The sequence below is a fragment of the Mirounga angustirostris genome, unplaced genomic scaffold, assembly GCF_029215605.1.
Source record: "Mirounga angustirostris isolate CCGP_5_RB_7025 unplaced genomic scaffold, mMirAng1.0.hap1 SCAF_3, whole genome shotgun sequence".
In the NCBI taxonomy this organism is placed as follows: Eukaryota; Metazoa; Chordata; class Mammalia; order Carnivora; family Phocidae; genus Mirounga; species Mirounga angustirostris.
This window is the reverse complement of record NW_026991711.1, coordinates 76,344,913-76,364,441: the sequence shown is the minus strand read 5'-3', so window position 1 is coordinate 76,364,441 and position 19,529 is coordinate 76,344,913. Positions and strand designations below refer to the sequence as shown.

The following is a 19,529-nucleotide window of genomic DNA, read 5'->3' as shown; positions in this document are numbered from 1 at the left end:
TTTGGCTCAAGTCATGATCTCCAGGTCCTGAGATCAAGCCCCATGTTGGGCTCCCTGCTCAGTGAGGAATCTGCTTCTCTCTCTCCCTCTGCCTGCCACTCCCCCTGCTTGTGCTCTCTCCCTCTCTCTGTTAAATAAATAAATAAATAAATAAATAAATAAATAAATAAATAAATAAATAACAATTCTGAGAATAAGAATTAATCCAAATTATATCTTCTAAATAAAAAAGATTTTGTCGAAGATGGCGGAGGAGTAGGAGACCTGGATTTCGTCTCCTCTCAGGAATTCAGCTGGATAGGGATCAAACCATTCTGAACACCTACAAACTCAACAGGAGATCGAAGAAAAGAAGAGCAACAACTGTCTCAGCAGAAAAGCGACCACTTTCTGGAAGGTAGGACGTGCGGAGAAGTGAATCCGAGGCGATATTCGGGAGGATAGACGGCGGGGGAGGGGCCTCCGTCGGCCGCTTCTGGCAAGTGATAGAGCCGCGGAGCACAAAATCGGAACTTAAAAGTCAGCTCCGCCGAGGGACGTCACTCTGGTGGCTCAGCGGGGGGTGGAACCCTCCGGGACAGTGTGGTCTCAGGACCCTCGGGGTCACAGAAAGACCGGGGGTGCCTGAGGGCAGCAGAGCTCCCAGGTAACGCAGCAGGGAAGCCGGCTGCAGAGGCGGAGCCCAGGCGCGGGCTCTCAGCTGGGGTTGCCATTAACCGCGATCCGCGGCCCAGTCGGGCCCCTGCTCCTCCAGCAGGGACCCAACAAGCGGCAGATCCGGGGAGACTCACCTTCCTCCCCCGGGAGGAGCCGCGCGGGAGTGCACCGCAGGGATCTGCTGGGTTTGGAGACTCCAGACCGGGTCCGGTGCCAGAGATAGAAAGGCGTGGTCACAGGCCGGTTGAGCACGGAGTGCAGCTGCAGACCGGGGAGACGGGAGTGACTGGCGGCTTTTCTCTGGGGGCTCACTGAGGAGCGGGCCCGAGTTCTCGGCTCCTCCGGGGCGGAGATTGGGAGGCCGCCATTTTCACTCTCCGCCTCCAAAGCTGTACGGAAAGCTCGCAGGGAACAAAAGCCCCGGAGAGCAAACCCGAGCAGATTACTTAGCCGGGAGGGGGCAAGGGCGGGGCTATTCCGCCTCCGGCAGAGACATTTGGAAACCACGGCAACAGGCCCCTCCCCAGAAGATCAGCGAGAACAGCCAGCCAAGACCAAGTTTACCGATCAATGAGACAGCAGAACTCCAGCGCTAAGGGACTACTGCACATAGAATTCACGGCTTTTTTACCATGATTCCTTAGTCTTTTAAAGTTAATTTTTTTTTAACTGTCTTTTTGTCTTTTTATTTCTTTTTGAATTTTTCTTTTTCCCTTTTTCAAACAACATCTTATCAATCCCTTTTTTTAAAAAAAACATTTTTATTTTTCATTTTTAGAGTCATATTCTATCCCTTCATAGTAGTTACCCATATTTTTGGCTTATATATATAAGTTGTTCTCTCTTTAAAATTTTGAGATAGTTTCTTCTAACAGATTAAAATATACCCTAAATCTCTAGTATATGGTGTTCTCTATTCCCCTGCCTGATCACATCCTCTCCCTTTTTTTTTCTTTTTCTTTTTTCTTTTTTTAAATCCTCTTTCTTTTTTCAAACAACTTCTTATCAATTCCTTTTATAAAATTTTTTATAATTTCCATTTTTACAGTCATTTTCCATCCCTTCATCATATCAACCCTTATTTTTGTACATATATAAGTTTTTCTTTCTTTAAAATTTTGGGAGACACTTTCTTCTAAAAGACCAAAACACACCCCAAATCTAGTGTGTGGCACTGATCTATATACCATATAGATCATATTTGATCACATTCTGGTTTTTCTTTTGTTGTTGTTCTTTTGTTTTGTTTGTTGTTGTTTTTATCTTTATCTTTTTCTTTTTTTTTCTTTTTTTTTTTTCTCTCTTTCCCCTTCTTATCCCACTGCTTCAGGTCTTTTCTGATTTGTTTAGAGTATATTTTCTGGGGACGTGGTTACTCTGCTAGCATTTTGTTCTCTCATTAATCTATTCTCCTCTGCACAAAATGACGAGACGGAAAAAATCACCTCAACAAAAAGAACAAGAGGCAGTACCGACTGCCAGGGACCTACTCAATACAGACATTAGTACGATGTCAGATCTAGAGTTCAGAATCATCACTTTAAAGATACTAGCTGGGCTTGAAAAAAATATGGAAGTTATTAGAGAAACTCTTTCTGGAGAAGTAAAAGAGCTAAAATCCAACCAAGTAGAAATCAAAAAGGCTATTAATGAGGTGCAATCAAAAATGGGGGCACTAACTGCTAGAATAAATGAGGCAGAAGAGAGAATCAGTAATATAGAAGATGAAATGCTGGAAAATAAAGAAGCTGAGAAAAAGAGAGATAAACAACTACTGGATCATGAGGGCAGAATTCGAGAGATAAGTGATACCATAAGACGAAACAACATTAGAATAATTGGGATCCCAGAAGAAGAAGAAAGAGAGAGGGGGGCAGAAGGTATAATGGAGCAAATTATAGCAGAGAACTTCCCTAATTTGGGGAAAGAAACAGGCATGAAAATCCAGGAAGCACAGAGAACCCCTCTCAAAATCAAAAAAAATAGGTCAACTCCCCGACATCTAATAGTAAAACTTACAAGTCTCACAGACAAAGAGAAAATCCTGAAAGCAGCTCGGGAGAAGAGATATGTAACCTACAATGGTAGAAACATTAGATTGGCAACAGACCTATCCACAGAGACCTGGCAGGCCAGAAAGGACTGGCAGGATATATTCAGAGCACTAAATGAGAAAAATATGCAGCCAAGAATACTCTATCCAGCTAGGCTGTCATTGAAAATTGAAGGAGAGATAAAAAGTTTCCAGGACAAAAAAAAACTAAAGGAATTTGCAAACACAAAACCAGCCCTACAGGAAATCTTGAAAGGGGTCCTCTAAGCAAAGAGAGACCCTAAAAGCAACATAGACCAGAAAGGAACACAGACAATATATGGTAACAGTCACCTTACAGGCAATACAATGGCACTAAATTCCTATCTTTCAATAGTTACCTTGAATGTAAATGGGCTAAATGCCCCAATCAAAAGACACAGGCTAACAGACTGGATTAAAAAACAAGATCCATCGATATGCTATCTGCAAGAGACTCATTTTAGACCCAAAGACACCCCCAGATTGAAAGTGAGGGGGTGGAAAACCATTTACCATGCTAATGGACACCAAAAGAAAGCTGGGGTGGCAATCCTTATATCAGACAAATTAGATTTTAAACCAAAGACTGTAATAAGAGATGAGGAAGGACACTATATCATACTTAAAGGATCTATCCAACAAGAAGATCTAACAATTGTAAATATCTATGCCCCTAACATGGGAGCAGCCAATTATATAAGGCAATTAATAACAAAAGCAAAGAAACACATCAACAACAATACAATAATAGTGGGGGACTTTAACATCCCCCTCACTGAAATGGACAGATCATCTAAGCAAAAGATCAACAAGGAAATAAAGACTTTAAATGACACACTGGACCAAATGGACTTCACAGACATATTCAGAACATTCCACCCCAAAGCAACGGAATACACATTCTTCTCTACTGCCCATGGAACATTCTCCAGAATCGACCACATCCTAGGTCATAAATCAGGTCTCAACCGGTACCAAAAGATTGGGATCATTCCCTGCCTATTTTCAGACCACAATGCTTTGAAACTAGAACTCAATCCCAAGAGGAAAGTCGGAAAGAACTCAAATACATGGAGGCTAAAGAGCATCCTACTGAAGAATGAATGGGTCAACCAGGAAATTAAAGAAGAATTAAAAAAATACATGGAAACTAATGAAAATGAAAACACAACTGTTCAAAATCTTTGGGATGCAGCAAAGGCAGTCCTAAGAGGAAAGTATATAGCAATACAAGCCTTTCTCAAGAAACAAGAAAGGTCTCAAGTACACAACCTAACCCTACACCTAAAGGAGCTGGAGAAAGAACAGCAAATAAAGCCTAAACCCAGCAGGAGAAGAGAAATCATAAAGATCAGAGCAGAAATCAATGAAATAGAAACTAAAAGAACAGTAGAACAGATCAACGAAACTAGGAGCTGGTTCTTTGAAAGAATTAACAAGATTGATAAACCCCTGGCCAGACTTATCAAAAAGAGAAGAGAAATGACCCAAATCAACAAAATCATGAATGAAAGAGGAGAGATCACAACCAACACCAAAGAAATACAAACAATTATAAGAACATATTATGAGCAACTCTATGCCAGCAAATTAGATAACCTGGAAGAGATGGATGCATTCCTAGAGATGTATCAACTACCAAAACTGAACCAGGATGAAATAGAAAACCTGAACAGACCTATAACCACTAAGGAAATTGAAGCAGTCATCAAAAATCTCCCAAAAAACAAAAGCCCAGGGCCAGATGGCTTCCCAGGGGAATTCTACCAAACATTTCAAGAAGAATTAATACCTATTCTTCTGAAACTGTTCCAAAAAATTGAAACGGAAGGAAAACTTCCAAACTCATTTTATGAGGCCAGCATTACCTTGATCCCCAAACCAGACAAAGACCCCATCAAAAAGGAGAATTACAGACCAATATCCCTGATGAACATGGATGCAAAAATTCTCACCAAAATACTAGCCAATAGGATCCAACAGTACATTAAAAGGATTATTCACCATGACCAAGTGGGATTTATCCCTGGGCTGCAAGGTTGGTTCAACATCCGCAAATCAATCAATGTGATACAGTACATTAACAAAGGAAAGAACAAGAATCATATGATCCTCTCGATAGATGCCGAAAAAGCTTTTGACAAAGTACAGCATCCTTTCTTGATCAAAACTCTTCAGAGTATAGGGATAGAGGGTACATACCTCAATATCATAAAAGCCATCTATGAAAAACCTACAGCAAATATTATTCTCAATGGGGAAAAACTGAGAGCTTTCCCCCTAAGGTCAGGAACGCGGCAGGGATGTCCACTATCACCACTGCTATTCAACATAGTATTGGAAGTCCTAGCCACAGCAATCAGACAACAAAAAGAAATCAAAGGCATCCAAATTGGCAAAGAAGAAGTCAAACTCTCACTCTTTGCAGATGATATGATACTTTATGTGGAAAACCCAAAAGACTCCACCCCAAAACTGCTAGAACTCATACAGGAATTCAGTAAAGTGGCAGGATATAAAATCAATGCACAGAAGTCAGTGGCATTCCTATACACCAACAACAAGACAGAAGAAAGAGAAATTAAGGAGTCGATCCCATTTACAATTGCACCCAAAACCATAAGATACCTAGGAATAAATCTAACCAAAGAGACAAAGGATCTGTACTCAGAAAACTATAAAATACTCATGAAAGAAATTGAGGAAGACACAAAGAAATGGAAAAACGTTCCATGCTCATGGATTGGAAGAACAAATATTGTGAAGATGTCAATGCTACCTAGAGCAATCTACACATTCAATGCAATCCCCATCAAAATACCATCCACTTTTTTCAAAGAAATGGAACAAATAATCCTAAAATTTGTATGGAACCAGAAAAGACCCCGCATAGCCAGAGGAATATTGAAAAAGAAAAGCAAAGCCGGTGGCATCACAATTCCGGACTTCAAGCTCTATTACAAAGCTGTCATCATCAAGACAGCATGGTACTGGCACAAAAACAGACACATCGATCAATGGAACAGAATAGAGAGCCCAGAAATGGACCCTCAACTCTATGGTCAACTAATCTTCGACAAAGCGGGAAAGAATGTCCAATGGAACAAAGACAGTCTCTTCAACAAATGGTGTTGGGAAAATTGGATAGACACATGCAGAAGAATGAAACTGGACCACTTCCTTACACCACACACAAAAATAGACTCCAAATGGTTGAAAGACCTCAATGTGAGACAGGAGTCCATCAAAATCCTAAAGGAGAACACAGGCAACAACCTCTTTGACCTCAGCCGAAGCAACTTCTTCCTAGAAACATCGCCAAAGGCAAGGGAAGCAAGGGCAAAAATGAACTATTGGGACTTCATCAAGATAAGAAGCTTTTGCAAAGCAAAGGAAACAGTTAACAAAACCAAAAGACAACCGACAGAATGGGAGAAGATATTTGCAAATGACATATCAGATAAAGGGCTAGTATCCAAAATCTATAAAGAACTCATCAAACTCAACACCCAAAGAACAAAGAATCCAATTAAGAAATGGGCAGAAGACATGAACAGACATTTTTCCAAAGAAGACATCCAAATGGCCAACAGACACATGAAAAAGTGCTCAATATCGCTCGGCATCAGGGAAATCCAAATCAAAACCTCAATGAGATATCACCTCACACCAGTCAGAATGGCTAAAATGAACAAGTCAGGAAACGACAGATGTTGGCGGGGATGCGGAGAAAGGGGAACCCTCCTACACTGTTGGTGGGAATGCAAGCTGGTGCAGCCACTCTGGAAAACTGTATGGAGGTTCCTCAAAAAGTTGAAAATAGAGCTACCATATGATCCAGCAATTGCACTACTGGGTATTTACCCCAAAGATACAAAAGTAGGGATCCGAAGGGCTACGTGCACCCCGATGTTTATAGCAGCAATGTCCACAATAGCCAAACTGTGGAAAGAGCCAAGATGTCCATCGACAGATGAATGGATAAAGAAGATGTGGTATATATATACAATGGAATATTATGCAGCCATCAAAAGGAATGAGATCTTGCCATTTGCAACGACGTGGATGGAACTGGAGGGTATTATGTTGAGTGAAATAAGTCAAACAGAGAAAGACATGTATCATATGATCTCACTGATATGAGGAATTCTTAATCGCAGGAAACAAACTGAGTGTTGTTGGAGTGGGGGGTGGGGTGGGAGGGATGGGGGGACTGGGTGATAGACACTGGGGAGTGTATGTGCTCTGGTAAGCGCTGTGAATTGTGCAAGACTGTTGAATCTCAGATCTGTACCTCTGAAACAAATAATGCAATATATGTTAAGAAAAAAAAAAAAAAGAAGAAGAAGAAGAAGGTAGCGGGAGGGGAAGAATGAAGCGGGGGAAATCGGAGGGGTAGACGAACCATGAGAGACGATGGACTCTGAAAAACAAACAGGGTTCTAGAGGGGAGGGGGGTGGGAGGATGGGTTAGCCTGGTGGTGGGTATTTAGGAGGGCACATTCTGCATGGAGCACTGGGTGTTGTGCACAAACAATGAATCATGGAACACTTCATCTAAAACTAATGTTGTAATGTAAGGGGATTAACATAAGAATAAAAAAATTAAAAAAAAAAAAAAAAAAAAAAAAGATTTTGTCAATTAAAATGTCATTTTTAAGTATAACCATAAAATATAAATGTATCGTACAACACAGACTTTATATAAATGTTTGTAATAAAATATGAAATTCCAAGGGAAATCTAGAATTAGTTATACTTGAATAGAGACCCTCCAGGCTTTGTCTTCAGCCTGCACAGTTTCTCAGCTCATGATATTCTGCTTCTGTGGAAGCGTTAGAAATAGAAGTGTGGATTTCAGTGGAACACTGCACCTTCATGCTTATTAACCTCACTCATTGAGTTTCCATATCTAATTCCAGTTTCCCAATATCTTTTAAAACACATACTCTGAAATCTACAACATTAATTAGCTTTATATCACCTGGCATGTTTGGTAAAATTGCTACACAACGTAGAAACCTGTGGCAAATTATTATGACCTTCCTACAGATGGGCAATGATAAATTCATCACAAAACAATCTTCGAATAGTTTTTCCTACATAACTCTGAACCCTAATGAAAGTGCTATCATCAAACACATATATTTCTCTCAATGATAACAGGATACAATGACTTTGCCCAATATATCACCAAGGCCAAGATACAGTCTTTCTCCTGATCCCTCCGCGGAGCTGTCAGTCTAAAAATTTTGTCAAAGGGGAAAGTATATTAACATGACATGGCATGCTCTTGATGAACCCATGCTGGGTCCTAGGGATAACTGTGTCCTTCTCTAACAGCTCCTTAATTCTCTCTAGTAGTACAATCTTCAGTTTTAATATCACTTCTATAATTAACATCTAACCCCCAATTTAGAATTCCAAAAACTATTATTCCCTTTTGGGCACTGAAATATTTGTACATGTGCATCTCTCCAGGACTTGTCTTCTCCTCTAACTGTTCCAAAATTACCCCCTGGGAAAAGGTAGAGAATAGGCAATGTGCTTGATGATACTGTAACAGCATCATAGGATGACAGTTGGGAGCTACATTTGTGGTGAACACAGCATAATGTATAGACTTGTTGAATCACTATGTTCTACACCGGAAACTAATATAACATTGTGTGTCAACTATACTCAAATTTTAAAATTAATAAAAAGAAAAAAAGAACTTACCCCCTGTGATTAACGATTGTATATGCACGTGGATGAGAGAAGACGGTGTGTTGCCTGGAACACCAGTTTCCCCAACACCAGTCACTGAAGAGTCATCCTCATGATTTTGTTCCTATTTGAGATACAACATACCACTTTGGGGATCTTTGGCCTATTTGTGTGCCACCTATTTGATCATTACTTAAGATTTTTCCTTAATTAGTCTCTACCTAAATAAGTGTATTATGAAAGGAAACTCCCTGTTCACAACATAAATGGAAACCTAGTACCATGGGCCACAAATAGAGGGTAACTCTAAAGATAAATAAAATGAATACAAAATGAAAGGAATCTTTCAAAATTCTGGTCAGATCCAAGTGCCTACAAAATCACTGAGTCTTTGGGGCGCCTGGGTGGCTCAGTTGGTTAAGCGACTGCCTTCGGCTCAGGTCATGATCCTGGAGTCCCGGGATCGAGTCCCGCATCGGGCTCCCTGCTCGGCAGGGAGTCTGCTTCTCCCTCTGACTCTCCCCCCTCTCATGTGCTCTCTCTCATTCTCTCTCTCAAATAAATAAGTAAAATCTTTAAAAAAAAAAAAATCACTGAGTCTTTGACCTGCTCGCTCTTCATTAAAAAGAGGGTTAGGAAATGTATGAGGACATTTAAAGCCTTTAACAATTTCATTTAGAAAGTTGGAAGATTGAAAATTAAGTATCCACTTCAAGAATTTAGAAAAAAAGGTAATGGGATAAAGCCCCCCAAAATAGGAAATAATGATGAGAGCAGAATTAATGAAATGGAAAACAAAGACACAGAGGAAATTATCAGCAGAGTTCTTTATATATTTTTTTAAGATTTTATTTATTTATTTGAGAGAGAGAGAGCACAAGAGAGCACAGCGGGGTGGGGAGGGCAGAAGGAGAGAGAGAAACAGGCTACCTGCTGAGCAGGGGTGCTGGATCCCAGGACCCTGAGGTCAGGACCTGAGCTAAAGGCAGACGCTTAACTGACTGAGCCACCCAGGCACCCCAGGAGAGTTCTTTAAAAAGACACATTGGCAAACTTGTGGCAACGCTGATCAAGATAAAACAAAGTTACCCACACAAAGAGAGTGCTGGTAGTGAGACATTAGAAATTTAGGAATTAGAAAATAAAAGATTAATTAAAAAGATAACAGATTATAAAACCTTTCAGGTAATGAATGTTTAAATTTTGGACATGGACAAATTCCTGGAAAAATATAAAGTACGAAAATTAATTCAAGAACTAAATCCATCCTGTGAAATAGATTCAATCGCTGGTATTGAAAATCTCACAGAGAAAGAACGAGGCTGGCCAGTTTCACTGGTGAGCTGTACCAAACGTTCACTAAACAGCTAATTCTAATATCTTACAGATTCTCCCAGAGAACATAAAAACAGACAGTATGTCCAAGTAATTTCATGAGGCTGATTATATTTCCAAATTAAATGATCGACACCAAATTAGGACAACATGAAAAAGCAAAATCCCTGGCCAATCTCACTCATGGACATGGATGCAAAAATTCAAAATACGTATTAGCAAGTTGCATCCAGCAGTGTGTAATAAACATAATACCTTACGACCAAATTGATTGGATTTATCAGAGGATAAAATTCAATAGCCATTAATGATAAAAAAATTAAAAAGGGAAAGGAAACAAAAAAACTTTTAGTCAATGAGAAGTAGATGAGAACTTCACTAAAGTGCAGACATACTTCCCTGTCTTCATTTCTAGTCCACATTTTACTGGAGGTGCCAGCCAGTGCAAGACAGCAAAAGGGGGAGAAGAATGAGGAATGAGGGGAGCAAGAGAGGAAACAAAACGTCACTATTCACACACGGAATATTAAAAAAAAAATTTTAGACAAATTACCAAAGTTAGTAATAGAGTGTATCAAGATTACTGATATAAGTTCAATTGCATTTCTACATACTAGCAAGTTTGGTTTTTTTTTAAAGGAGCTCTTTTAAATGATAGCCATTTACGATAGCCAGAAAAAAAATAAGTTACCTTGGAATAGTTATAATGAAAAAACTTGTACAAAACATTTAGGAAGAAAAATCTATAAACCTGAACAAAAAACATTATAGAGGTTCTTTAAAAAACAGAGATGATGAACATGATGAAAAGGAAGGCTCCATATCATTGAAATGTCAACTCTCCTCAAACTGATCTTCTCATTCAAAGGAATTCCCAATAACTTTTTAAAATAAAACTTGACAAGCTGATCCTCAGAGTTTCATGGAAGAACAAAGGAACAAGAATTTCTTTAAAAAGACACTCCTTCAGAACAGTAAGGGAAAAGACTTGCTTTTCTAGATACTGAATCTTAATGTAAACCTATTATAAGTTAGTAGGGCATTCACACAAGAACAATCAGAATAAAAAGCTTAGCAACAGAGCAGGGCATTCATAGAAACTCGGTACGTGACAGAGGTGTTTGTAGAATTCAGTGGGGAAAGAGGACCATTCAGAAAATATTACTGGGATAAGCGGTTATCTCCATAGAAACAAACTGTATCTGTACCTTCCACGGTGCACAAATATCCAAGCCAGACATAAGTGAGAAAATCAAACCTTAAAGTTTTTAGAAAGAAACATAACACAATATCTTTATGACCTCAGAGTAAAGAAGAATTCTTTAAAGAACAAATAGACGCCACTAACCATAAGACAAAAGATGATTACAGGGCGCCTGGGTGGCTCAGTTGGTTAAGCGACTGCCTTCAGCTCAGGTCATGATCCTGGAGTCCCGGGATCGAGTCCCGCATCGGGCTCCCTGCTCGGCAGGGAGTCTGCTTCATCCTCTGACCCTATCCCCTCTCATGTGTTCTCTCTCTCATTCTCTCTCTCTCAAATAAATAAATAAAATTTAAAAAAAAAAAGATGATTACAGTCAAACCACATTAAAATTAAGAACTGCTGTTCACCTAAGACAAGCTACAAAAATCAGGAGAACATATTTGCCTCACAGATAATTGACAAAAGTCTGTGTCCAGAATACATAAAGAACTCTTGAAAATAAAAAAAGAAACAACCTTAAAAAAGTAGGCAAAGGACTCTAATTTATAGTCTTTTGTATGCACAGTATTTCCCTTTGAAAATAATAAAAATTAAATTTGTACTATAAATTGTATCTCGTACATAGGATAATATTGAAAATAGGTTTATAAAATGAAGAATATAAAATGACATCTTTGCTTAAAATAGTCTTTAATAGCTTTCATTTATTATTATAATAGCTGTTCATTAAGAATGAGGTACAGATGGGAAAAATAGAGTCTAGGTAATAAGGTTTTTTACAAGAGGAGGGAAGGAGAGGAAGAGAGGAGGAGGGAGGGGAGGCAAGTAGAGAAGAGATTTGTAAAAGGGATCATATTTTCACTGCATAATCTCTTTTTTGTTGTTGTTGTTGCCTATTTGAGAAGCATCTTTTCCTTTCCTAAACACCAACCATCCCCTGTTTTCAGGGCATGTGTCTTCCACCTTGTGAAACGCTCCATGAAAACCTACTTCCCAAGCATTCCAAAGTATTCCTTAGAGTTGCAAGGATCCACAGGGTACCCATAAGCCCTTCTTAATTAATTAAAAATTCTGCGTGTGGTATTTAAATGACAGTACCTTACATTTCTGTAGTCCTTTACAATTCCATATATGGTGTCATGCGATCCTTAAGACTACTTGATAAAAGAGGTAGACCAGATAGTTTCTCCATTTTACAGGCTGAGATTGAAGCTCAAAAATTTAAAGCATGTGCCCAAGCATAAGGGGCCATAGAAGGGTACAGGGTGACAAAAGTCTCCAGGGCTGGTCTATGGCAAATGTTGTAAATGTTAGTTTATACATATGTAAATGTTAATCTTTGTAATTTCGAGCTCTGCAGTGGCAACGTTGAAGGGGAGAGATTGTGCATACCATCACTGTGTCTCTTGGGGCCACTAGGGCCCTACAAGGTCACAGTGAGGAAGTGACACAGCTCCAACACAAGCTCTAGACCCTCAGTTCGAGAGGTTTCTCCAGTAAACCAGACTGCTTCTCATGATATTGAAACGTATGGCGCACATCAGCATTCACATATATCAAGCAGCATTTATCATATATTCTTTTCTTTATTCTCATGATGACTTTGTACTAATCCAAGATCAAAATATACAGGCAAAAGAAATATTTTTTTAAAGATTTTATTTATTTATTCATAAGAGACAGAGAGAGAGGCAGAGGGAGAAGCAGGCTCCCCGCCTAGCAGGGAGCCTGATGAGGGACTCGATCCCAGGACCCTGGGATCATGACCTGAGCCGAAGGCAGACGCTTAACCATCTGAGCCACCCAGGCACCCCAGGCAAAAGAAATATTAAAATGTCTTTTTGGGGGACGGCTGGGTGGCTCAGTTAGTTAAGTGTCTGCCTTCAGCTCAGGTCATGATCCTGGGGTCCTGGGATGGAGCCCCACATTGGGCTCCCTGCTCATGGTGGGGTTCTGCTTCTCCCTCTCCCTCGGCCCCTCCCCCCCATTTGTGTGCTCTCTCTCACTCTCTCTCAAATAAGTAAATAAAATCTTTTTAAAAAAAGTTTTTATTCCCAATTCATGATTGTGCATGCGCGTGCACACACATCTTTATTCAATTCAACAAATATCTATATCTTGGGGTGCCATAATCCCGCATTTTAAATATGCAGATATATGAACACATCTCTGCTTGTAATTAAATATATATTTAGTTCTTTTTCACATTCATCGTTTTAAACTACAGAAATGCTTTTAGTTCCTTACTGATTGTAAGATTAACATCATATAGGATTTTTATACTTATATGTTTAAAGTTTCTCTTGCATAGAAATCTTTATCTGATAATGAATCCATTTTTGAGTGCTTCAGTATATCACACATTTACTTTTATAAATCCTCAACAAGGACATTGCAGGGAAGAGAAAGGTTAGTAGTCTTTTTTGTGGCATCAATCATGATTGAATAGCAGTCAAATGCAATTTAAAATATAAGAAATGTGAGCAAACTATACTAATACATTTAAGACAGTTCCTCAAGACAATGGTATGATAAAGTCTGGTATTTTTTACTGCTTTTATGATAATGTTGTATTAATGTAGCTCATTGACACAGCCAAGAAAATTAGTATATCCTTAATTTTGTATACAATTGAAATGTCAGTGATAGTAAAATTATAATGCAGTATAGTCGGGTTATCTTATAGAGATATGGTATTTTTAATTTGTTGAAGTGATTCCATAGACATTATATTAGTTCAGTTTCATAAAAGACTGGTAATTCGGTAGGAAATGGTTAATCCTATTTCACAGATAAGGAAATTGGGGTTCAGAAGGTCAAGTGACATCCATGCGGGGACTTAAACACAGGTTCTTTGACCTCTATCTCTTTGCTTCTTCACCTAACACAATGCAGGCAATCAAATAGTATTTCCTTCTCTCCCTATACCTTCCCCAAAAGGGAGGAAAGCTACTTCCACCGTATGGTGTTGGGGGTTGTGTGGTACAATGAAGACCACAACTGGAGACTCGGGTAATGTCTCCGTGCCTCATCTGTGAAACGGGGCTAGCCTGCCCCATCCATGTGTAGAGTCATCATAAAGACCCCCCAAACTATGTCTACAAGTACTTAATAAACTGCAGATAATTTTTGCAAACATTGGATGTCACTCTTCCTATTCACGTAATATTCTTTAACACATGAAGTGACACGAAGCGCATTCATGATACTCTCTGCCCACTGATTCAGGGCCTTGTCTCAGGCCCCCGGGGGCCGGAACTATCGGTGTTCTGTACTGGCGATTCGGGAACAGGGCTTGGACATCCATCCCCGCCAGCAGTGGGATCCGTTCATTTGGCTTGGAAACCTGAGGTCGCTGCCCGTGGCTAATACAGGCACAGTGTGCCATTCAGTGACCTCTTCGCCTGCCCGGCAAAAATACCCTATTTTGGCAACCCGGGTTTTCCCCACAGTGGGTGAATTTGGCAGTAAATATGATCTCGTGTAAGGAGTGGGGAAGAAATGTACCAGCCCCACTTACTCACTGAGCTGAAACTCTCTTTGAGTTCCACTGCTTGAGACACAAACAGCCCAGAGACTCAGGGTGTAAACCATGACGCTTGTGTAAATAAGTGGTGGCATCCCCTAAGCCAAAAGCTGTCCTTTGGTAGGCAGGCAGGGAGCAGCATGGGAAGACGAAGGGATCTCTAAGGCAGAAGAAAGGAGACTTCACCAGAAAGAAAGAGGACAGAAGAAACGTCCCAGGAACCAGAACAGACACCTAGCCGTCACCCACGGGGAATGAAAAGGAAGGTCTTTCTGGCGGGGATGAGATAAAAATATAATCAGGAGTTCCCCCTGATCTGTTATCTTCAATATGGTGTCCCTTCTTTTTGGTCTGTGTGATCATTTAATTGCAGAACTGCATGCTTTCTGAGGAAGACACAAAGAAATGGAAAAACCTTCCATGCTCATGGATTGGAAGAACAAATACTGTGAAGATGTCAATGCTACCTAGAGCAATCTACACATTCAATGCAATCCCCATCAAAATACCATCCACTTTTTTCAAAGAAATGGAACAAATCATCCTAAAATTTGTATGGAACCAGAAAAGACCCCACATAGCCAGAGGAATGTTGAAAAAGAAAAGCAAAGCCGGCGGCATCACAATTCCGGACTTCCAGCTCTATTAAAAAGCTGTCATCGTCAAGACAGCATGGTGCTGGCACAAAAACAGACACATAGATCAATGGAACAGAATAGAGAGCCCAGAAATGGACCCTCAACTCTATGGTCAACTCATCTTTGACAAAGCAGGAAAGAATGTCCAATGGAAAAAAGACAGTCTCTTCAACAAATGGTGTTGGGAAAATTGGATAGCCACATGCAGAAGAATGAAACTGGACCATTTCCTTACACCACACACAAAAATAGACTCCAAATGGTTGAAAGACCTTAATGTGAGACAGGAGTCCATCAACATCCTAAAGGAGAACACAGGCAGCAACCTCTTTGACCTCAGCCGCAGCAACTTCTTCCTAGAAACATCGCCAAAGGCAAGGGAAGCAAGGGCAAAAATGAACTATTGGGACTTCATCAAGATAAAAAGCTTTTGCAAAGCAAAGGAAACAGTCAACAAAACCAAAAGACAACCGACAGAATGGGAGAAGATATTTGCAAATGACATATCAGATAAAGGACTGGTATCCAAAATCTATAAAGAACTCATCAAACTCAACACCCAAAGAACAAAGAATCCAATCAATAAATGGGCAGAAGACATGAACAGACATTTTTCCAAAGAAGACATCCAAATGGCCAACAGACACATGAAAAAGTGCTCAATATCACTCGGCATCAGGGAAATCCAAATCAAAACCTCAATGAGATACCACCTCACACCAGTCAGAATGGCTAAAATTAACAAGTCAGGAAACGACAGATGTTGGCGGGGATGCAGAGAAAGGGGAACCCTCCTACACTGTTGGTGGGAATGCAAGCTGGTGCAGCCACTCTGGAAAACACTATGGAGGTTCCTCAAAAAGTTGAAAATAGAGCTACCATATGATCCAGCAATTGCACTACTGGGTATTTACCCCAAAGATACAAATGTAGGGATCCGAAAGGGTACGTGCACCCCGATGTTTATAGCAGCAATGTCCACAATAGCCAAACTGTGGAAAGAGCCAAGATGTCCATCGACAGATGAATGGATAAAGAAGATGTGGTATATATATACAATGGAATATTATGCAGCCATCAAAAGGAATGAGATCTTGCCATTTGCAACGATGTGGATGGAACTGGAGGGTATTATGTTGAGCGAAATAAGTCAAACAGAGAAAGACATGTATCATATGATCTCACTGATATGAGGAATTCTTAATCGCAGGAAACAAACTGAGGGTTGCTGGAGTGGGGGGTGGGGTGGGAGGGATGGGGTGACTGGGTGATAGACACTGGGGAGGGTATGTGCTGTAGTAAGTGCTGTGAATTGTGCAAGACTGTGGAATCACAGATCTGTACCTCTGAAACAAATAATGCAATATATGTTAAGGAAAAAAAAGAAGAAGAAGAAGGTAGCGGGAGGGGAAGAATGAAGCAGGGGAAATCGGAGGGGTAGACGAACCATGAGAGACGATGGACTCTGAAAAACAAACTGAGGGTTCTAGAGGGGAGGGGGGTGGGAGGATGGGTTAGCCTGGTGGTGGGTATGGAGGAGGGCACATTCTGCATGGAGCACTGGGTGTTATGCACAAACAATGAATCATGGAACACTACATCTAAAACTGATGATGTAATGTATGGGGATTAACATAAGAATAAAAAAAACTGCATGCTTTCTGCAGAGACTTAGAAGGAGTAAAACCCCTCCTTGGGGTGGGGGGGAAGGGGCCCATGGCCCGGGGGAAGCAACGATGTCATGGGTGACCTCTCCCCCTTCCCACTGCTCTCCGTGCTGCTAGGAAGCACAGGCGCAGCCTCTGCAGCTTTACCCGTCCTCAGAGCTTTCGTTTCCCTAGAAACAAGTCTTTCAACCCATTTACAGCCTCTAGCAATCTCGTGAGAATGGCATACACATTCGTCTAAAAACGGGATTTAAAAATCAACATTACTTTCTCATAGGTAGCTAAATCCTCTGGGATGCGGTAAAAATTTACCCTTGAAAGTCCCTAACATTACAACAGGGAGCCAAGTACAGACAGATTTTGGGCCCACAGAAAACCTTGACTGGAATTACCCTCAGAAAAAATTGCCTTGCCCTCCTTAATGTCAGAACAAAACATGAGTCAGCAAAGACTTTAAAATGGCATCTTTGCAAAATGGAGAAGTCAGATTAATTCACCCTATAAATCAATAGAGCAAAATTAAGATGTTAAGACATAGCAAGAATTGTGAATGTCATTAATGACAGAACTGTATTGGCACAATCTGTTGTAGAAAAGGTCATGGTCACTACAGCCCTCATTTGACCCCAACTATGCACCCCTCTGATTGAAGGGGCACATAAATGCACTTTGTAGAACACCAAAAATAAAGTTAAAGATGAGTGATACTTAATGGGTTGGTTGTACGTGTGCGTGTGTGTGTATGTGCGCAATTAAAGATTTCCATGTAAAATGTACAACAGAGAAGATATATTTCAGATTTAAAATAAGAAAAGATATACATTATTCCCTCAGCATTCCAAATCTCCTCTGTGTTATACAAATCTTCCTCTTCTACTTTGCTGAATGGTCCTCAGGAATGTCTTGTTCATCTTTGACTCTCCTACTCGGTCAAATTCAGGGCCATGGATACAGAAAGTATTCAATAAAGATTGAATAATTGAGTCACTTTGGCCAATTTCCAGGTAATAAAAAGACACATATTTCTATAGCACAGCTTGGATCGAATTGATGGAGACCCTGCTTTAAGTCTTGTCAACTACCAGAACTCCTTGTCTAAGGCACAGGCTTGGGAGGGCTGGAACTGGAATAGGAGCTCCTCAGGGTCTTGGGTTTACCTTTAAAATCTCAATTTGGCTTCAAAGATCACATTTTACACAAAAATAAGAGATCATATAGATGAATTATATGGTATATGAATTATATATCTCAAAAAAGCTTTTAAAAACCAATAGATGAAACATAGATTATATGATTAAAATACATCTCATTTCATATTATCTAATATTATCATCTGGCTTTTTGAAGGGAAAAATAATATTCACTCATTCACTTAAAAACCAACTTTTTTTCAAGGAGCCTGCCATGGAAAATCACACAGAGACTTTACTTACCTGTCATCTGCTCTCTGAGGTGGGGATTATTAACCCACGATCAGTCCCATTTAAGAAGGAGAAAACTAAGTTTCCAAGAGGTGAAGTATCAGGGCTAGTATGATGTACAGTCAGTTTTCAAAACCAAATTTATCTGACTCCAAACAAATATATTTAAAATCTTGCATATTTTTTTTCATTCATTAACAAGGTCTCTGGGGAATATGAGGTGTGTTGGACATAATATGATCTTCAGAATCAGGATTTTCTTAGAAAGGTCACTTAGCTTAAAACATTTAATAAAAGCATCAATACATAATACTAGGGAGATGTTTGCATATTATGAAAAACTGATAAAGGTTGGATTTAATTTATGTTTTAAGCTTAAAAACCTAACAAATTAACATCTTCATGCTCAAAGTAAATGATTATCTAATTTATCAGTTAAGGTTCTGTTTATATAGGGGTGTTAGATTTGGCAAATAAAAATATGCCTAGTTAAGTTTGAATTTCAAATAAATAACAAATAATTTTTTTAGTATGTGTTGATTTTATGCAATATTTCCTGTAATATATCTGGTAACCCTATTAGGACTTTTTTTAGTGATTAAATTTATTGTTGCATTAAAAACAAGGAGAAAGGGCTAAACCTTTATTACTATGTAAATTAATGCACAAATTCCAAATACTTGAGAAACTCAAATACATATGCCTCTCTAGCATTTACTACTTGAATGAAATAAGGAGATCTATGAAGTTCAAGTGATCACCCATATTATTTGGGTGTCTTTGACTTTTTAAAAAATGTTATAGTTTCAGGACACATGAAAAGGGGTATGTGGCTTGCAGAGCCCACATTTTCTAATTTTCTAATCCAGAGGAGAATGTTTAAATCAAATGTTTGTCTGGATTCAATGTTACTTTAACGAGACCATAGATGACCTCTTCCAAAAGCAAGAACCCAGGTGGCTTGGGTTTCATGTCACCATAAAATCTAAGTGCCCTGAGAGTGGACACCGAGGCACAGGGACCAGAGCTCAGGGTTTGGAGGCTGAGGACTCATCGAGGTTCAGCAAGAAAAGCGAACTTGGATATCATCTACTCAACCTCCCCTTTTGACAAATAAGAAATAGCTGGGGCTCTCCTCTCTCTTTATTTTACACTTTATAATCTGCAAAATGTCATTGCCTATTCCGCAAGATTATTGTGGGAATGATAACAGACGACAGGGTGTGAAAGCACATCATTTGACCAAATAATTGTTAGAAACCAAGGATAGCCCCAGAGACTGGCTCTATTAATTATGT

At 39.7% G+C, this 19,529-nt stretch overlaps 1 long non-coding RNA gene across 1 annotated transcript in view; it reads right to left on the bottom strand.

Moving 5' to 3' along the window:
* Positions 1-543: 543 nt before the first annotated feature.
* The window catches only part of LOC135363756 (uncharacterized), a 21,369-nt gene continuing 2,383 nt past the window's right edge, over positions 544-19,529 (bottom strand). The window contains exons 2-3 of the long non-coding RNA XR_010409814.1: positions 8,453-8,564; positions 544-918 (exon numbers count right to left, since the gene is read on the bottom strand). This is a non-coding gene — a long non-coding RNA (uncharacterized LOC135363756). The remainder of the gene's footprint in view (positions 919-8,452; positions 8,565-19,529) is intronic.